Raw genomic sequence first — 22,306 nt, forward strand, 5'->3', positions numbered from 1 at the left:
TACTTCTGCCATAGACGTTAAACCTTGAAGTGGGATAAGATTTGGACAGCTAGAATACTGGTCATATTAGGAGTGTCTAAATGGGTAGTCGACAGAGATTTCGTTTTCAGATAAATTTTTAAATTGAATTTTGTAGAGTGGGTCTGGCCACTTAGTTAATTTGGGTAAGGCTCTAGTTTTATGATGGGTATGTTATTGGTTAGGAAGTTAATTGATAATAAATATATACTAGCACAATCATATGGTTGATATATGTCGAATATGAAGTATGTTTATAATTATGTTGGTAAATGTGGTTGATATATGCTGATAGGCTTATATCTACCACATTAATAATTATTTGGTGTATAATGTAAAGGTGTCTATTAAAAATTAAAAATTTGTAATTGTTAATATTGATATAAAGAATAATATGGTTATTATATTAATATTATACTATATATTAATATAATGATATATTTTTATATAATATAATATTAATAGTTATATTTCAAACTATAACATAATGAACATAATATTCTAAATCAATGGATTAATAAGCCCAAGGAATTTGTATTATAAGCCCAAGAGATTTAAATTAGAGCCTAGAATTACTATTATAAACTTTGTGAATAATATTATACCCTAGGAATATAAACCTATATGAATAATATTAAACACAGGGAATTAATATTATAAACTAAAGGTATATAAACCCTAAAATAAACATTAAACTCTAAGATTAATATATAAACCTTAGGATTAAGATTATAAACATATGCGATTAAAAAACCTAAGAGATTTTAAACGCATGGGAAAAACATTAAACGTGAGGGTTAATATTAAATCCTAGGAACGTAAACCCTAAGATTAATAAACCCAAATGATTAATACTATAAAGCCAAAGGATTATAAACTTAAGGGATCAATATTATAAACTATAGGCTTAATATTAAACCCTAAGATTAATATCATAAACCCAAGGGACCAACAAACTCATTTGATTAATATTAAAACCTAGAGGGATTATAAACCGGGGGAATAACATTAGATCCTAGGAATATAAACAGTATGATTAATATATAAACCTTAGGCTTAATATTATAAACCCAATGGAATAACATTAGACCCTAGGATTAACATTAAACCCTAGGAATATAAACCATATGATTAATATTATAAACCTTTTATAAATTGTATGATTAATATTATAAAACAAAGGGATTAATACTAAAAACTCAAGGGAATAATATTAAACCCAAGGGATTAATATTATAAGCCCAATGGATATAGACACTAATATAAATATTATAAACCTTAAAATAAACATTAAACTTGAAGATTCATATCATAAACCTTAAAATTAATGTTATAAACTCAATAGATTAATAAACCCAAGGGATTAATATTAAAAACCAAGGGAATATAAACCCAAGGGAATAACATCAAACCCTTGGATGAATATTAAACCATAGCAATATAAACTCTAAAATTAATAAACTCAAGAGATTAATATTGTAAACCATAGGCTTAATATTATACCCTAGGAATACAAACCCTATGATTTATATTATAAACCCAATGTATTATAAACCAAAGGGATTTATATCAAACCATAGGATTAATGGTATAAATCCTATTAATAATATTATACCCTAGGAATATGAACCCTTAGATTAATTAATCCAAGGGATTGATATTATAAACCTAAGGCACTATTAAAAACATGGTATTAATACTAAAAAATAAAAAACCCAAAGGATTAATATTGTAAACCCAAGGTATATAAACCCTAAGATAAATATTATAAACCCTAAAACAAAGATGGTTGACGATGGTTGATTTTCATATTAAGACAATATTTGGCACAATGGGATGTTGGACCATGGTTGACCATGTTTGATTTTCATATTGAGAGAATATTTGCCACAATGTGACGTTGGACCATGGTTGAGCATGATTGACCTTGGTAGACGATGGTTGATTTTGATATTGACAATCTTTGGCACAATGAGACGTTGGACCATGGTTGACCATGGATGACTATGGTTGACCATGTTTGCTTTTCATATTGAGACAATCTTTGTCACAATGGGACATTAGACCATGGTTGGTAATGGTTGCCCATGGTTGACAATGGTTGATTTTCATATTGAGACAAACTTGTCACAATGTGACGTTGGACCATGATTGACCATGATTGATTTTCATATTGACCATGATTGGTTTTCATTTTGATATAATCTTTGTCACAATGCGACATTTGACCATGATTGAAAATGGTTGACCACGATTGGTTTTCATATTGAGACAATATTTGTTACAATGTAATGTTGGACCATGGTTGAAAATGGTTGAACATGGTTGATTTTCACAGTGAGACAATCTGTGTCACAATGTGACATTGGACCCTGGTTGATCATGGTTGACCATGATTACAAATTGAAAGGATTTATATTAAATCCTAGGATTAATATTATGAACCTTATGAATAATATTACACCATAGGAATATGAACCCTTAGATTAATAAACCCAAGGGATTGATATTATAAACCAAAGGGACTAATAAACACAATGGATTAACACTAAAAACCCAAGGGATTATAAACCCAAAGGGAATAATATTAAACCCAAGGATCTAATATTATAAACGCAATGTATATAAACCCTAAGATAAATATTATAAACCCTAAAATAAACACGGTTGACCATCGTTGACCATGGTTGATTTTCATATTTACAGAATAGTATAAACCCAATAGATTATAAATCCAAGAGATTTAAATTAAACCCTAGGATTAATATTATAACCTTTGTGAATAATATTATACCCTAGGAATATGAACCCTTAAATTAATAAGCCTAAGGGATTGATATCATAAATGCAAGGGACTGATAAACCTAAGGGATTAAAAACCCATAGGAATAGTATTAAATACAAGGAATTAATATGATAAACAAAAGTGATATAAACAATAAAATAAACCATAAAATAAATATTAAGCCTTAAGATAAACATTAAACCATAGGCGTAAGATTAAAACCTAGGAATATAAACCCTATGATTAATATTAGAAACACTAGGATCAATATTATAAAACCAATGGATTAATAAACCCATTAGATTAATATTAAAAACCTGATGGATTATAAGCTCAAGGGAATAACATTAGACCCTAGGATTAATATTAAACGCTAGGAATATAAACCCTAAGGTTAATATTATAAACACAAGATATTAATACCTAAGGGAGTTTAAACCCATGAGAAAAACATTAAACCTCGGGATTAATATTAAATCCTAGGAACATAAACCCTAAGATTAATAAACCCAAATGATTAGTACTATAAACCCAAAGGATTATAAACTTAAGGGATTAATATTATAAACCATAGGTTGAATATTAAACCCTAAGATTAATATATGTTATAACAAAAAAATTGATCATCTAGCGTAATTTACTAGATGGGTCGAAGTACACCATGTAAAGCCAATTTTACCATAGTAAAATTGCTTTCTCTGTGAGAAATTACTTAATAAACCACGTTTGTTAAGTAATTTATAATTAAACCCATGAAGAATAATTAAAAAAATCATTATTTATTTGATTTTCTTCTAGGAATAATTAATTAAACCATTATTTTATTATTATTCCTTATCAAAGTTGACCCAATCATGAAAAATAAACAGATAAATCATTATTTATCTTATTTTTATCTAAGAATAACTAATTAATCATTAATTAATTATTATTCTTTGTTAAATTTAACAATCATCATGTTTGTATTGAGGAAGCTAGTGTTATTGCTAAGGTTTCGCACTTCCATCATCGGAAATTTAGGGAGGCGCTTGAGATTGAAAAGAGGCCGAGTAATCTCAATAGAGATGATGGTTGGAAAATCAGTCGGTGTTGGGTCCCAGCACTCTCGTCCTAGTCGTCCTTTTTATTATTATTATTATTATTATTATTATTTTAGTTTAGTTTATTTGATTTTGATTTATTTATTTATTCCTATTTTTTTTTTTTTTAAGTTGACTTATATTAATTTTTCATTCATGCCTTCTCTTTCTTTTATATTCATTTATATAAAAATAGTCCTGTTTTTAATTCCTCCAATCTAATTTAACTTACTATTTTTAATTATTTATTTAAAATATATATATATATATATATAATATATATATATATATAATATATATATATATATATATATATATATATTTATTTATTAATAATTTTTAACTAAATATTATCATTAAATTATTTTTATTTATTTTATTTTATTTTAAGGGATTGGTCCCCTATGGTAATTTTTTTTCCCTTAAATATAATTTTTAATTATTTATTTTTAACTAAGTATTATCATGAATTATTTTAATTACTAATTTAACATAACATTTCAATTATTTATTAATATTTACAACTAACTATTATCATAAAATTATTTATTAATAATTTTTTACTAACTATTATTTGAAAATTATTTTTATTTAATTTATTTTAAGGGATTGGTCCCCCTAGGGTAATTTTTTCCCTTAAATATAATTTTTAATTATTTATTTTTAACTAACTATTATCATGAATTAATTTTTACATAATATTTTAATTATTTATTAATATTTTTAACTAACTATTATCATAAAATTATTTTTGGGATTGGTCCCCCAAGGGTAACTTTTTCCCTTAAATTATTAAAAAGGGTTTTCTTCCCGGTACCTAGTCAAAAGTAGTTGTTGGTCTTTTTAGCCGTTGGAGGCTCTGCTCTGTCTATTTAACTTGCTAAGCTGGATCTGTTTCTTCAACTTGTCCTGACGATGAACCACATTGGTTGGTTCGAAACGCGTCGACAAATGGTTTCTCATGTGATTTTCGCCGAAAAATCTCTCGCAAACTTGGCTAAATCCCTTAGGAATAATTAAATAAATCATTATTTGTTTATTATTCCTTAACTAATTCCTTGCGATAATAAATAAATCATTTATTTATTTATTATTTCTAAATAAAAGTTTAAATACTTTTTCCCTCCTAAACAAATATAATAAGATATTCCAAGTGGTTATTCCAAGAATGAGGTCAATAATATTTTATTATTGCTCATTATTAGAGGATAACTCAATATTTTGTTATAAATAGGAGGGTTTACCATTCATTATTCACTTTTGATTATTTTCATTGTTGCACTCATTGTTGTAACTCTAATTATTTTCATTATTGCACACCATATTTTTATTGGGATTATGCATTATAGAGGAGAGAGACTCTACAAAAGCTGAAGATGTTTGAGGATAGCCAAGAACCCATCCCATAGAGAGGGACAAGTAACATTTATATGTTTTCTTCATAGGTGTTATTATTAAATTATTCTTTACATATCTTGTTTCCATTGAATGTTTGGGGTTATTACACTTTCTTTCATAATTTAACTATGATCGTAGCATAGATAAGAATTTTGGCAGGTTTTGTTTTTATCAATAGCTGCAGATCTACAATGTTTAGCAGTCATTTCTATTGTTGAGATTGTTTTTCATCCACAATCTTAAGTAGATTCTTTTCGTACATCATTGAGAAGAAAGCACTACAACAAACTGGCGACTCCACTGGGTTTTATAATTCAGATCCAGAAACCTAGGTGACCTTTGGTTTTCAGCTTAGGGTTTCTTCTTTTTTCAATTCTATTAATGTTTCCTTGTGTTTTAACCCTAGATCTGATAAATTTTTGACTTCTACAAGTTTTCTAGTTTTTTCCACAGGTCACAGGGACCAACCGCGACAAAGGCGACACTTTTTTCCGAAATTTGCAAACTGGGAGTCTCAGAACAAAAATTGCATTTTTTAGCCCAAAAGGTGTGATCCAGGCTTCAGAACGCAGCTTGCAGCTCAAAAAGTGTGATTTCATAAAAAATAGGTCAGTACCTGTGATTTTTGGGTTTTAGGGTTTTTCTCAGATCTGTTTCTAGGTTTTGCTGAGAGCTGTCTGCTGGGTGTTTTACCTCTGTCTCATCCCGCTTAGGCCTTGATCCACTTTTTTTAACTCGCCGAAGTCAAATTTAGCCTCCCCTTGGGCTTCTAGTACACTACCACCTTTCTAGGATGATTTTTGTTGAGTGAGAAGTCTTAGTTTCTGCAGCACCTTCAGCCACTTTTTCCAAATCTATAACCTTTCATTTTAGATTTGATAAGATAGGTTGCTACCATCCATAGTTTCACATTTAAACTTGTTTGGTCATTCCCTTAGGGTCTCATCGGTTTCCCTAGGTGTTTCACCCATCTCCCTATCTTTTTGCAGCATTCTTTCCCTCTAGTTTTTTGTTGTTGCTGCACCACTTTCCAGTAGCTTAGAGTCACTTGATCCTAGTCACATCGACATTCATATCTCTTGATCGTTTCAATGTATTTTCCATCGGTTTAGCCACCAAGCAATACAATGTTTGCAAACCCAGTTTGGGTGGGGTTTAGTTAATTATTTTGCTGTTTGTTTTCTGTTATTTATTTTAGTTTATTTGCAGCAAGTTTTTTTCTTTGTTTTTACAAACATGATCTGGGTTTAATCAATTAATACACATGCACACACAATTACACCTTAAGCGAAGAGAACTTGGTTTACACTGCCAAGCCAAGACTTAACATAATAAATTTATCTCACCACATCAGAGACAGAAGATATATTGTTGATCTCCCTTCACCATTTTCGTGTTCCGTGTATCCTTCCATCATTGCGCCACCAAGGCATGTGTCGCAGAGACTATTAGGCCTTCACCCCTAGTTTCCATTTGGGTGTATTACCCCTCCCCGTCAGGTTCGAGTTCATAGCCCTCTGAGTCCCCATACCGACTCTTCTCCTAGTCCTTCTGATTCCTCATCTGATTCTGAGCCTCCTTCACCGCATATCGTCACCATGTCTGGACCCACAACTAGTGCAGGAACCCAAACTAGTGGTGGCTCCGGTGCTATACCAGTGGTCACATCAGGCGGAACAGTCTCAGGAACCGTTCCGGCAACCCCCATGCTCCCTTTTATGGTTGGGTTAAGTCTACCAGATCTTAACCAGTTGATAAATGACCCCATACACCATGATGCTAGTTGGCCATCTATGCCGACTAAGCTTCCCTTAGACATCCCAAAGTTTGAGGGTATTGCTGGAGAGGATCCTACAACCCATGTTTGATCCTTCCACATGTGGTGTTTGTCCAAATCCATAACTGATCACCCCATTCGTCTTTGGCTCTTCCAACACACGCTCACTTAGACATTGCAAAATGGTATCTAGACCAGCCCTCTGCCTCTAATTCCATTTTCGCGACGCTTGCTAAAGTGTTCTTATCATATTTCCAGTTAACTCTCTGGTACGACACTGCTACGGATCTATTGACCATATTCCGTCAATCCTCTGCCACTCGCATTTCTGACCATATTCAAGAGTGGCATCGAAGGAGGAGCACATGTTGTGCCCCTCCTTTCGAAGACCGTGTCTATTTAGATTGGTTTCTCAAGAGCCTTTTATCCCCCATCGGGAAAAATGTCGCGTCCCATTTTCCTCAAACTGAGGAAGAAGCTCTCCAGACTACTTTGAGATATGATCTGATTCATGTTCAATTCGGTTATGTCTATACCATCATTCTAGACCTCCCTCATCCTAGAAGTGCCAATGAATCAGGGGAATCTCACACTGTCGACGGTATCATTGGATCCCTTTCACACTCTTCACCATATTCTCAACGGAGTTATGGCTACCCTCAGGGGGGCACCAGTTCCTCCAACATTTGTGCCTCTCATTCTAGCAACATGTTTCCAGGGCCCCAACCCATCTACCAAACTGTTGCTCCTTCTTATGTGCAGCCCGGCGCTCCAGCCCCTCAAGCATTAGTGTCGCAGCATCCCATGCATCCTCAGCCCCAACAGGCACTGCCCCCACAGGGTCAGGTGTTTGCATAGCAGAGTGATACCAATCCCCAAAATTTGAAGAAAAATAATAAGGGGAAGGGTAATCAGGGTAACCAAGGTAACCAGTCTAGTGGTCCCCAGGGGAACCAGGCTAACACCAAAAACCAACAACAACGCATCTAGCCCAAGCAGAATAAGGCTATTCATACGAACAAGCCTTGTGCATGTTGTGGTGTACATGGCCACTATACACATGAGTGTCCTCTTTTACCCTAGATGTGCCAAATGTGGAAAGCTCAAGAAGCTTCTCGAGGTCAACAATCGCTTTAGAATCCTGCACCACCTCAATAGACCGTGCTCACAAATCCTTTCCCTCAACAAGGATTTTTTGCTGCTCAACCCCAGCCAGGTCAAGCAACCCACCTCCCCCAACCTTCTGGTCCCGGTGACTACCAGATCCTGATGATGAACTCTGATGAGGTTAACCCCTCCAATGTCAACCTACAAACTCGGTAGCATCAATATGACAAGCCCTCCACTTCATTAGTTGCCAAATCCAAAACCAAAGTGTCCACTGAGCCTCTTACGACACCAAATGGCCCTTTACAGATCCCTCAAACCAAAGTTGAGGCCATTCCCAAGATCCCAAAGGGACCATTACACCGTAATGCAGCTTCTAACCGAGTCAAATATTCCAAAAGTCCATGTTAACATATTGGTCCCACCTAAGAAACTCAAAACGCTTCGCACAAACCACCCTTGTTCCCTTTGTGATCTTCATGGTCACTATTCCCATTGTTGCCCTCATCTCGATGAGTTTCATGATTGCCTTGGGGAAATTCGTGACTACAAGGCCACTCGTAGTGGAACCTATGCTCCTCTACCTATGGATTCTGGTACCACCAGTCAACCAGAACAGGGAAACTTTGGCCCTTCTATTGTGATCCCTCCCCCCGATGTCGAGATGACGGACACCACAGGCCCCATTCTTTACTTGTCGTCATCCTTGAGTTCCTCGCTAGCAAACCTTCCTGAGGTTGCTGCAAGCATTTCTATCAAAGCTTTTTAGACAAAATCTGAGGTCTCAACATCAGTATACCCTCCGTCTACTAGCCCGTCATCTATCATTCAAAATGATGCGTATGTGAACCTTATTCCTCAAGATGATGCACTAGGTAATTCCACTGCATCATGTAGTCAGTCTTCCTCCCATCTTCCCATCTCCCAGCCTGATGAGGACACCATGGAATCTATGTCTACCCTTGATTACCCCTATACTTGAGTATAGGGGCATTCCTTCAAGAGGATTTCGAAGGCCATCTCCTTCCTAATTCTCCCATTGTGCTCTACCTCCAGAAATGTTACTCACATCATATCCCTTTGATTTGCATGTCTTTATTTCTGTTAGGTAGATTGCATGCTCTCATCCATTGTCTTTTGCACCTTTCAGATGGATCCATCATCCACACCATATATCGGCCATGCCGATGGTGCGAGTCGATTCTCCCAGAATCTAGCCTTGGCAGTCTGGGCCATTTTTACCCCCTTGCATACGTTAGTCCTTTCAAACGGCATGGGCATTGGATTTTCCACCAATAATTAGGTCGAATACGATGCAGTGATAGGTTTGTTAGTCGATGCCCTCGCTCATCACATCCTTCATCTTCATGTTCGTTTAGATTCCTTGCTACTTGTCATGCAATTGAATGGTGTGTATCATGTGCATAGCCAATTCCTATTTAGAAAATATCTACAAGTGAAGCTATTGGTACGTAAATTTGAAACCATTACTTTCATTCATGTTCCTAGAGCCCAAAATCACTATGTAGACATGATTGCAAACAACATTCTAGATTGGCATTTACCACATGTATACCACAAAACATAACCACACAACTGGTGAACCATCATCATCATACAAAATGCATAATCATATTATGTATCATAAAAGTCTTTGGAACCATATCTCTAAATACATTCGACATGCCCATAGCATGTTACAAAAATCACAACCAAAGGGACCCACATGTCCTTGCATCTAGTCACTGTCCGACGGATCTCGTGCCACAGGCTCTACTCCACCTACACGTAGATCATGTACTGCCTGACTTGCCATCGCCATGCACCGCACGATACCTTGGCACTATGAGGGAAGATCGGTGAACTCATATGTGTATCGATCCTCTAAGTTGTGCCATTTGCGCTTTGAAACCCCGGTCAAGAGTACATCAAACCTACGATGCAAATTAGCAAGCAACATAGTATCCTCTAGACCCTATTGTGACGATGATGTCCCCTGATCTGCAGCCCCAGGCGCTGCATCTTGGCTTGGATATCTTGCTGGTTTCACCGGTGTTATGTCTGCATACAACATGTTTCACACTTAGTACCACATACATGCGACAGAAATATAAAATTCACCATAAAACATAGCAACTTAACACTTATTGTCTGGTCCCCATGCTCGTCTAGGTGGAAGTGGCAAGTTAGGATCCCCCTGATAGTTCATCCTGCTATAAGGGTAATCGTCAATGTAAAGGGGCATCTGATCCCAGTGTGCAAACAAATTTGGTTAGAACACCCGTCTGACTCCCCCTCCTCCTCCTCTCTATAGTAGCTTCCCCCAATGGTGCATCTTGGGCTCCTGTGGGACCCCATCTCAGATCTATACATGAGGACAGATAGTGGGTATCTTCTCAAAGAAGAATGCACATAGTACTATACCAAAAGCGCATTCATGATTTAATTGCCTCTTTCAAAGACTCAACTGTCGTTTCACCAACGACAGCATCATCTGGGCCCACCCACAGTAGGTCCCGAAAAAAACACTCTCAACTAACATCGTCTGCCCTCCAGTGATGCGGTGGAATGCCTGACTACCCAAGAACTATAGCACAACTGTAACAATAGTCTGTGTCTCTAGCCTCTTTAGAGCAACAAGTGGGATAGTCACGCCCTTGACATGAACACCCCATCGACAATGGTGCTCCACAAATTCAGTAATGTTCCTCCCACGAGGTAACACCAGATGACTATCCCCCACCACTCCGAGGGGAGGAAGTCTGGTCAAGAAGTAAATATCCTGTAATGTGATCTTGATCTTGTGCCCCTACATGATAAAGACCTCCTGGTATGGATCCCAAGAGCTCACAATTCTCGATAGCAAGGGCTCACCTGCCGTCATCAGTGGGTTCTCTACCAACTTGAGGACCCCATAACAAGCCAATGCTCCTCGAACTGCCTAATCCCCCTGGATCTCAAATCGAAGAGTATCCAAGTCTCGTTCACACCAGTTGATTTTCAGCTTTGCCATATCTACAAAACACCACATGTCTTGTCAGTTCATAAGAGAAAACTACTAGCTACACTGATTAACTTGCAGTCCCCACCAGGCCAGCAGACCAACCCTTCCTCCAGCCACAAATCGCAGTTTTTAGCCCAGAAAGTGTGAGCTCGGAGGTTTCCAGCTATTTCCTGTGAGCCAGATCACATTTCGGGACCTAGAAAGTGCAATGCGACCGTGAGAAAGGGCAAGGGTCTCTCAGGGAGCTACTAGGTGCCCAAAATCAGGAAATAAATCACTGAAATTGAAGAGATGAGTAAGGCCACCTACTTGAAAGTCGCAGATCCTGATTCCGACAGTCGGTTTGTTCGCTATGATCTCCACAAGATTTAGGGCCTTTTCCTCCTCTCCAAATTCACCACAGCTCGCTTATCAAATGAATCCAAATTGTAGGGAAAACGTCCTTTCATAGAAAAATCCCTAATTTTTCTATCACCAATTACGACTAGACCGTAGCTCAGTTTGATGAACCGTCAGAACCGTTGGAAATCTCTCATTGAACTCTAAAATGGGTCTTCCTCAGTTGTTGATGATTTGACACTTCAACCGGAAACCATTTTTCCAAGAAGGTTGCTTCGTCATTTCTCAAAATCAAATTTCATCATAAAGCGACACTTGTACTCTGAGGTCCACCTCCTCTTAATACTTTTCGTACCATATTTCAATTTTCGTGTAACCATCATTTACTCATGTTTTCATGGTCCCCATTGGGCCAAGTCTATGTGGCAGCGTCATCGAACCACCCATGTTCAAAGCATCCACGATGAGTCACCCTTGCATTCTTGGAGTCTATTCCATGTCCCATCATCTCATTTACTAGTATTCCATCCATATTTGCGTATTGTTCATCCTCCTATAATATGATCGAGCCAATGATCAACAACACACATGATCTTATCCTCTGATGCTTACTAACTCTAGGTCCACACAATAGGACCGTCAAGTTTCCACCTTCCTTGGCTATCTGCTAGGTTCGCGATCCACTCGTATAGCTCAGTAGGGAAGGACGCGAAGAAGATTTCATGGATCTATGTGTATAGGTAGAAGTCTAACCACTCTTCTTTTGATAGTCGGGCGTTTCTGTTCTCCTATGCTGCGAACTCGTGAATTATTCTATCCAATCAGCATTCAATTTCCTTCTTAGTTGGATTCTAGTGATACGACATCAAACATCTCTATGCAGATTTCGGTCCTAGCAACAAAACTATTTGTTGGTTTGAGGGGGCCTGACCCAGGTTAAGAGTTATTTAGCCAAATAAATCCCTACACTACTGGCCCTTTTGGCATAAGCCCGCAAAGCGTGGAATGAAGTCTCACCTGAAGCAGTATGGGGGGATGCTGGAACCAAGTTTCCGCACCCTTGATATGTCTTTGGTGTCGATTTAGTCCAACTATGCCTACCTTCATACAGGTTACTTCGTGCACTGTTCTAACCTTCAATACCTTCACGATCTGTTATAATCGTCTTTTGTGCAGCCCTAACCCAAGGCTGAGATGCTTTCATGCTGCTATGGCAGTGACCTGTGCTATTTCCCCAAATTACACTGTGAATCTTACTTATCTTCTTACATATGTTAGTTAATTTCGTGTAAGCAGATATTTTATCTCGCATTCACTTAATCAACACATTCATATATATTCGCGCATCATATAAACAGTAGAAGTGAAATTTATACCCAATATATTCAATGCATAAAATAGGAAATAGATACACAGAATTAATATGAAACTTCTCTTTATTAATACTTCTAACTGTTACAGACTCGACTCACCCTGCGCACTCAGGTGTGGACTACTAGGCCTCTGCGCACTCAGTTGCAGAGCCTTCTCCTACTCTATGACCCAAAACTAGACTTTACTCCATAGGTACAACTCATCTCTTCATCCTTCCTCTGATGTCTTAACTACTTAGAGCCTCGCTCTATTTATACAATCCCATGGTCCGTGGACCATGGGTAGATCTCTATAGCCGACTTTACATTAACATAATTGAAGGTAGATAACCCTATGACTCTTTTACAAGCTACGCACTCCGTGCCCACAAAATGCAAAGTCTTTACATCGGAGTTTACAATTTTTGACAAAAATCTAGGCTCTAAGCCCCAAAACTTCCCTTAGGGGATCCTGCGCCCAACAGTATTTTTAGAATTATTCTTAGATGATTTACTCTTTGAATAGTGACTAACAGAATAAATGACACCATCAATGGTATGATATCCTGTAGGAGTCAAAACTTTTTTATCTGAGTTGGATGGGAAAGGTAAATTTGGGATTTTTTTATACAAAGTTCCAGATTATGTGTAGATAAGGTATAAATATTAGGCATAAGCTATAACTTCCTCTTCTGTTACAAGTTGCTATAAAAGGTAATTGTCGGTTAAATTCTTGTTGAGGATATTGATACCCTTGAGCATTAAGTCCAACCCCTGGAGGAGGATATCCAGGGTGTCCTAGAATAGCTTGAGCAGTTGGAATTTTCATTCCCCTAAGGTAACCAGGGTAACCCATACCAGGTTGAGTTTGAAAAGTATGACCATGGTATGGTTGACTTTGAAAAGGTTGATTCTGGTATGATTGACTGTGTACCATTTGAATCAAATAAAGTTGGCCTTGCACATGTTGACTTTGGAAGGGTTTTTGTTGAAAAGTTTGTCCTTAAAAAGGTTGACCTTGAAAAGGTTGTCCTTGAAAAGGTTGTCCTTGAAAAGTTTGACCTTGAAAAGGATGTCCTTGATAAGGCTGTCCTTGAAAATTTTGACCTTGAACAATTTGTCCTTGATATGGTGTTTGAAACAATGCTACACTAGGTTTACCACTAGGTATCTGCGTTGTAGACTGAAAAGTAGGAACAATTTGATAAACAAATGCTTGAGGCATATTCTGTATAGGTTGTTGAACCGATGTTTGAGGCGTACCTTAAATAGTCATTTTGGGCATTGATTGGATAGGTGTTTGGGGTATACTTGGAACCAGTGGTTTAACAATTATCTGCACAGTAGGTTGAATGAATGTTTATAGGGTACTTTGAATAGACTATTGGACATATACTTGTGGGGTCCCTTGGACAAGTTGCTAAACATGTGTCTATGAAATAATTTGAACAAGCTAGTGGTTAGACACCTGTGGGGTGCCTTGGATAGGTGTTTGTGGTATAAATTGACAAGTAGTCTGAATTGGTTGATAAATAAGAACTTGTGGAGAAACTTGAACAAGATATTGAACATAAGAAGGGTTCCAAATAGTAACCTCCATTCTTAGATAAAGAGCACCAATCAAGGGTTGAGACACAATAGGTGGAATTGGACCGACCTGAGGTATCTGACCAAAGTTTGTGTAATTTTCGGCAATAGGTTGTCCTACAACTGGAGGATACATTCCACCATGGGATTTTCCTCTAGGCAGAACATAGGATGGTTTCCCCCTAACTAGAAAATAAACACTAGTTGGAGTTGGGTAAGGAATACATGTATTACGAGATATCATATTAACATATTGGTCAGATTTCAAAGGTATTTCAGGCATAGACATTATGCCTAAAGCAGTTTCCTCTAGATTAGAGGTAGATAAACTAGATGAGACTTTAGAAAGACAAGGATAAAATGGAGTGCAAGGAGTGGCTCCTGAAAAATTTCCAGTAAGTGATTGATATCCAACGGGAACCGAGCCTATAAACATGGAAGTTACAGTAGATTGGCTTACAAGAGTATTTTTGACATGATTTTCATAGCTGTGAAATCAAAAGGAGTACGTAAGTGAGGAATACCTTTACCTAAATAGTTAAAAGGGGTGAAATACCAAGGATCAGGTTGAAAAGGATCAAAATGAATTCTTGGAAAAACTGATGGATCACTAGCAGTGAGAGGAGTGTGTGGTGATTATTCCTCCTCACCTTCAATAATATCTTCAATACTTATAAGGCCAAGAGGTAAACCAGTTGTGATTATAGTTCTTCTTCGAGATGAAGATGGTACAAGAGTAGGAACTATAGAAACTGAAGGTGATTTAGGCTCAGAAATGTTAGATTCAGGTTCTTCAATTTTAGGTTTAGGTAATTATGTCTTTGAAGTTTCAACGATCTCATATTCACCTTGAATAATCTCATTAACTTCAGGTCTAGAGTGAATTGGGTCTAATTATGTTTTGTGTGGTTGAGTAACTTCCGTTTCTATTGTTTCGAATTCTACAACTCCAAATGTTTCAGGTTGATCTGAGGGTCCAAATCCTGTTAATTTCGATCTCTCTGCTTTGATCTTCTCCAATTGACCAGGTGTGTACTCAGGGGGTAAACCATGCATTCTATGCGAATATCGTGGTAAATCAGCCATGATGAATTTTATTAAGCTTTTGTTCCAATTTTATTAAATCAAATAAACAACAAAAAAAGGATAAGTAGGTATAAAGGATTACTAGCCATTGTGAACTACGGAGTACCATTTCCAGTATGTGCAGATATTCTCCTCGAATTTTGTGTTCAGTGTATCACAGATGAAAAAGTGTCTGAATCGGTTACTTATGGATGGTATGCAACCTAGAAGGGGTCCTCCAAAATATACTGGAGGTACGTGGAGGTACAGCTTGTGTTAGCGTTGTCTAATGTGAGCCTGTATGATAGGAAGCATCCCCATATATTTTTCATATGTAGAACATCATCTGATATACCCAAAAGTATGTGGAGAACATTAGCATATACTTATGTACGTGGAATATCGAATGCTTGCAAAATGTTTCACACTCAGAAAATGACAACTACTATGTTTATAGATGTCATAACACATCTTCTAACTTAGAACCACTAATGTTTGGTTAATTAAAAATATGATTTCTTTTACAATTTCTCTTTCATTAAAGGCGATTTAATAAATGTGGTGTAAATGATATCAATTTTCGCTTCCAACCCTAATGCAACAAATATGCAAAAATGAATCTTTTACTTTGATGAATCTCTAACTTCACCATGCTATCTTTTTAGTAAATGCACAAAATTTCACTTTTAAATTGATTCAATGTAGAAATTTCACTTCAACTCATCCAAAATCACAAGAATTATAAAAACTTCTTTTGAACATACAACACCCAAAACTTTTCAAAATGTGAAAATAAAACCAACAAATCTTAAAAAATAAATCTTTCAAATGAATGCTATGAATATGACAATGTCTAAATATAATTTTGATATGCTTCACTATTAAAAGAATAATAACTTTTAATTTCAATTTCAACAAAAGAGGCACTTTTATGAGTGAAAAATACCCAATCTTGAAAAGCACTAATTTTCATTATGTCAATGATTCTTCACAAACAGGTAAAACAAATACTAAATATGATCCTTTGAAAGAAGAAATATAGGCAGACAAAAACTCAACAATTTCCAATCCTTCCTTTGATAAATCAACAAATCATCAGATGAAGCTTTTTAACCCTAATTCGTAAAGAGAAGAATTTCCCAAGAAGACAATTCACAACCTTCAATCAAATTAAAACAAAATTTTGCGTAATGTAAACAGATCCAAGAAAGCATAATAATAAAAAACTTCTAGACACAACAGTGAAAACCCTAATTTTCAGAAAGTTAAGAGACTTGCGCAGACAATCAGCTGGGTTTAGTGCGCTGACACACTATTGCTAAAGGAAAAGTGTGAAAATAGGGACATTGTTGCAAAAGAAATCATGTGCAAATCAAGAAAACTTAAGAAAAAAATAAAAGAAAATCCAACAATCCAAAACTTTAATCTTTCAGGGTCCAAAAGATAGCCAGACAAGCTACAGAAAGAAATCAAAGGTCACAGGAGGACATAATGAAGAAAATACCGTTCCCCAGTATGGTTGCCAATTTGTTATGGCAGACAAATCGCTCTTGCAGACAAGAGCAATCTCCCAAGATTCAAAAGAGATATAGTAACAAACAAAATGAGTGACTGCTACCTTCCTAAATTTACAATTGAAGTAAGAAAAATAAGATATGCAAGAGCCTCTTACCTTTCTACAAAACGACTGTGGAAGTTCTTCCGATGCTTTGAAAAGAAATTTCTCGTCGCTTCATAGGATGATATGCATGAACATAAAAAAACAAGGCATAAAAGCATAGCGTAGATAAAGATGAAACACAAAGTCAATGCCAATTGTAACATAACATATATCATAAGATTAAACCAATATTAAGTTATAAACTGTGAAAAAGATCAAGAAGCTTTGCAAAGAGCATTAAAACTAGTGCAATTAGGAAAGAAACAGTTGCTTGTATTAATTTGAACAAGAATAAGAAATACAACCTTGCCTTGATGATGTAAGCCTCCTCCCAATGGTCTCCAATCCTCCCCTTAGGTAACAAGCTTTCCAGCTATATTCCAACAACATAAGTTTACATTCATAAGTCCCACTTACCCTCTGGTCTGTGTTGAATTTATAGGCCAAGAGGAGGAGGTTTGAGATCCTCTTCTCAAGGGATGAGATCCTCAAAAGGAGGGATTAGGGTTCCACAAAGGGAGATAATTTTCTCCACGAATAAAGGGATCAGGCCCAAGTATGTAGAGGCTCGAGGCCTTTAGTTGGGAAATATTCGTCCAACAAGGCTTCTAGAAATCACTTTTTTATTTTCACTCTCATTAAGAGATTTGTGTAGTTTTAAGTGGAAGACAGAGTGTAAAATTGCGTTGACCAAAATGGTCAAAATTGCGTTTGCGCAGATACTAGCTATGGAACTGCACAAGTGCTTAAAAGGAAGTTTTTGAGTAGTGTAATCTAGGATTCTTATTGTCTTTGGGATTTTTTTGCTTCCAACATTTTAGGGGAATGCTTGGAACACTTCATCAGATAGTGAGAGATTAAGATTAGTGTTCATTTGCCTAATGGTGACAAAATGACGTGTAACAAATATGACAAATCTATATGCATTGAAGAGGGAAGTCATATTAGTTACAATTGAATTTGGTAAATATTTTGGTTTAAATACTTCCTCCAACTGGTAAATTCACATTAGAAACAAGTTTTGTTCATAGGTAGTGGCCAATAAGGTCGATTTCTATCCATTTGGATACTTTTGAAAAACTTCAACTTTGGCGTGCTTTGCTTCACTTTTTGGGACTCAATAGAAAGGTGCATTATAACACTTCAAAATTATAACAGTTCATCACAAAAAATCTAATAATATTATATTAAAAATCTGAAAATTATACATTAATACAATTTATTAAACTTTAATATATGTGGATTTAACTGTAATTAGTGCATGCATGTGAATGGAAATTATCTAGAAAAGTGGAGAATGGTAATATAAGCACACACACACACACAAGACACAATATATTCTCTTTGGGAAACTAATCTGAGTGGACAATACAATTCCTTTTTGTTCCGTATTATGAAAAGCAATTTTTGGCAGCAGTCGCTCCCTTGAACATGGCACTCCCTAAGATAAACCTTCCTTGTGATGGCCTCTCAATATGAACCTTACCATCCTATGAGTTTAGCCTATATACCCCGATGTTCTTGCATCTATGTATCCTAACACTCTTTGGTGTTCATGAGTCTAGTGTTGCATGGTTAAAGCCATTGTCGTGCCTTCTATTGTTTCAGGGAAAACCTTTATCTTCTGTTTCCTCCATTAAACCATCAAGCATATCCTGTCATCATTCCCTCTGTCACTTTGACCCAATGCTCAAAATATTCCTCAAAAAACAATAATTCTTGTCCCGTTTCGTGTTGACTGATGTAGGACACCTTATTGCCTACCTTTCGACAGGTCTCTTCATATCAACTTCAACACTCTATCTAGGAAAAAGACCCAGAAACACTTCAGTACCTTAGTACCTACAAACATCACTGGCAGGTCACCTTGTGTTTAGTCAAGGGTATTCATTATTGGCTCCTGGTTAAACAATTCTACGAGTGTTTGATGACAAAAACATTATTCACACTCGCTAGATTGCACTGTGCATCTTGGAAACCATCACCATTATCAGTGGCCATCCTCGCGTCTGTTAATGGTCTCAATTATTGACTGGTAATTAGACGATTTCGTGCATGTTTGACCTCAATGGCTATACTCACATGTATCAATTTATGCTATTGCAATGAAGAGGAAATCAAGACCTTGGGTATCACTCAGCCTTGTTTCCTCTCCCAAGTTGCGTTTTTGTTTTTTGGAGACAGCTCATCAGAATGGTCCTATTATGACACAAGTTCTGCATTGTGCTTATCAACAACCAACATCATCATATCTCTTTATTGAGAAAACCACTCTGACATAGATACTGAGCGTGGGAATGCCCGACTCAGGACATTATTTTAATTATTTTATATGTGTTGTATCAGGTTTCTCGTACTACCTGAAGCTTTGATCCTCTCTCTTTTTTCCAAAGAAAAGGACAGTTAAATATAAAGTATTTCGACCATCGTTGCAGCCTCTGATCTCACACTTTAGGGGGCATCTGTTATACAGGAAAATGACCTCCTCACTAGCTCAGAGGAGAAATACATGATGACTGAAGGACTGACCAAGTTCACAGGCCCAGTTGTCAAGCTAACGTTGTCTAGCCACTAGAAACCTTCTTTATAAAGCTTCCTAGCAAGGTTAAGGGTGCGTTAGTGCCTAGGGTAACTCTGTATGTTACCTCGGGAAGAGCGTTAGTGAACCTTAATGAGTTTCTATGGGTCAAGGGAACAAGTTGACCGAGAAATATCCCAAGATTCTCTCCTATGTCAGCTCACAAAAGGAGGGAAACATCATAACTCGACATGTTTGGAGGAATTACTAAATCCTAATGGAGTATACAAACGGGAAAGAGCACAAAGGCATGGAAACATCACTACTTTTGCTTAATGGAACTCATGAAGGACTTGGCAACCCTATCATCACATGCTATATATGCAAGGCTAGGGCCATTGTGAAAGGGGTCAAACCATTTGAAAGGATTGCCTATTTGACTGTTGATCCAAAATGGATCCAAAACACCCTCTAAGTCTTCAAAATACAAAAAACTATCGCATAAGGAAAAACCTTTACAGATGATAGAAAACACTATCGGGAGAGAAAAACATGAAGAAAATGATGAAAACAGAGCTATCGGCGGCTTAAAAAACTTTGCACAAGAGCCATTAGATCTGGTCGATCAACGGTCCAGATCCGATCGGCATATCGCAATCAGCGGTGGCAAGCATAGGTTATCGGAGGCGGCCCTATGAACGTTGCAACAACAATTAGTGTGAGTCAACGAGGACCATCGATCAAGCACGCAGATCGACGGCCCAGGTTAGCTCGTGATATCGCATCGGCAAAACACAAAGGGAAAGGCTTACAGAGGACTGAAGACCATGCGACTTGCGATTGCGATATCGCAATATCGCATCGGAGCAACACCACGGAGCAGGACCAATACATACACGACTTGCAATATATATATCCGGACCCAATGGAACTTATGGATGCAAGTATATAACATTTCATGTCCGATATGAGCCATTTCGTCGGGATTTGAGTGTTTTAACTAATTTTTTTAATTATAAAGGAAACCATGGCACTGGGGCACTTGCGACTTGCGATAGCAATTAGAAGCGGAATCGATAGGAGTATAGAGTGGATTTAAGGATATTTGAAGTCCGATAAATGGCAAAATGACGAATTTTCCCGTGTTTTTAGTGTATTTCTCTGTGTAAACAGAGAAAGCTATTTTTGGGGATTTCAAAGGCCCAATGGTCCCTTTCGTTGCAGAATAGGTGACCACCTTCCCTGAAGGCATTATGCCATGATTGGTTAATGCTCAGAGGGGATTTGAGCGGACAGAGGCCGAAAGCCAGAGAGCTCGAGAAGGGGAAACAAATAGACAGTGCCGATTGGCTTAAAAGCCATAGAAGACAGAAGACATAGGGAGGCAGTACTGAGACACAGAGAAAACAGAGACAGAGAGTGAAAGAAAGAGTTTGTGTACTCAAAGAAGCTTGAGGGATTCAAGCAAAACGCCTATTGTTTTGTATCTGTTGTGTTGAGACTCAATATGAGCTCACACTTTGTAAAACTCTGTTCTTGAAGACATAATAGAGAGGTCACCACTTAAGGCTGGACCAGGAGACGTAGCCCAAGAGTTTTGGGTAAACTCCATATTAAACTTGTTGTGTTATGTGTGTTTGTCTATTATGTTTCTCTAACTACTTCATTGCCTATATTATTCGCAATCTTATCAATCCGTTGCACTAAGTAATTCAGGCAAATCCATGCACATGAGTCTGTAATAACTTAAAATTAATATAAGATCTTCATTTTCAGATCAAGTGGTATCAGAGCTTTAGGTTTGCTAAGGTTAGACAAGCTTGTGCTGGATTGTTGAATGCTAACTAGGCCAAAGCTCAAACTAGGAGAAGGAGAACTTGTTGAGGCTAATCCAGAAATTGGAAGAGTCTATCCTAGGAGGAGAATGGCAAAACAAGTCCCATTGGAATCAAAATCTCAATTCATGGACAGTTTCATGACCATGAGAACCATGGTAGAAGAGATGTATCGAGAATTCAAGAAGGGTCGAGGTGAAAGTAATTCAACCTCCAAACAAGACAAGGGAGCATAAGGACCTTCTCTAGATGCCCCAGAGGGCAAAGGGAAAAAGGAAAATCTTCCTCCATCATCTCCTCCACCATCACCTCCATCATCCTCATCTCCTAGCCTTGAAAAGAAAAAGAAGAAAACATCTTTGATTAAATTAGATGTAAAGTTTGATTTGCCAATCTATGATGGAGAATTTGACATCAAGGGCAAAGGGTGGACCAAGATGTTCTCTTCCTTTGCTGAACATTTTGCTGTCCATACTCCCCCTGAGTATCTGTTAAAATCTCTGAATGATCTCCCCCTTTGTATATGCCAAAGTGTACCAATCTGTCAATGCTCCCCCTGAGTACATGCCGAGTCTCTGTACTGCTGAAGTGTGCTGTTCATGCTCTTCCTGACTGTAGGCAAGATCTGCAAAAGATGTTCTTCAAGAATAACACGACTCTATACATCATAAAAGATCTTCCTATCACCAAAGACTCATACATACATCCATCTCTCAACTAAGTGAGGATATACAAAAATTGACTCATCCACCCAACCAAGTGGGGATACATCAAAAGTTTAC

The sequence above is a fragment of the Pinus tabuliformis genome, chromosome X, assembly GCF_031772625.1.
Source record: "Pinus tabuliformis cultivar Carrire ecotype Pingquan chromosome X, CPIR1, whole genome shotgun sequence".
NCBI classification, from domain to species: domain Eukaryota; kingdom Viridiplantae; phylum Streptophyta; class Pinopsida; order Pinales; family Pinaceae; genus Pinus; species Pinus tabuliformis.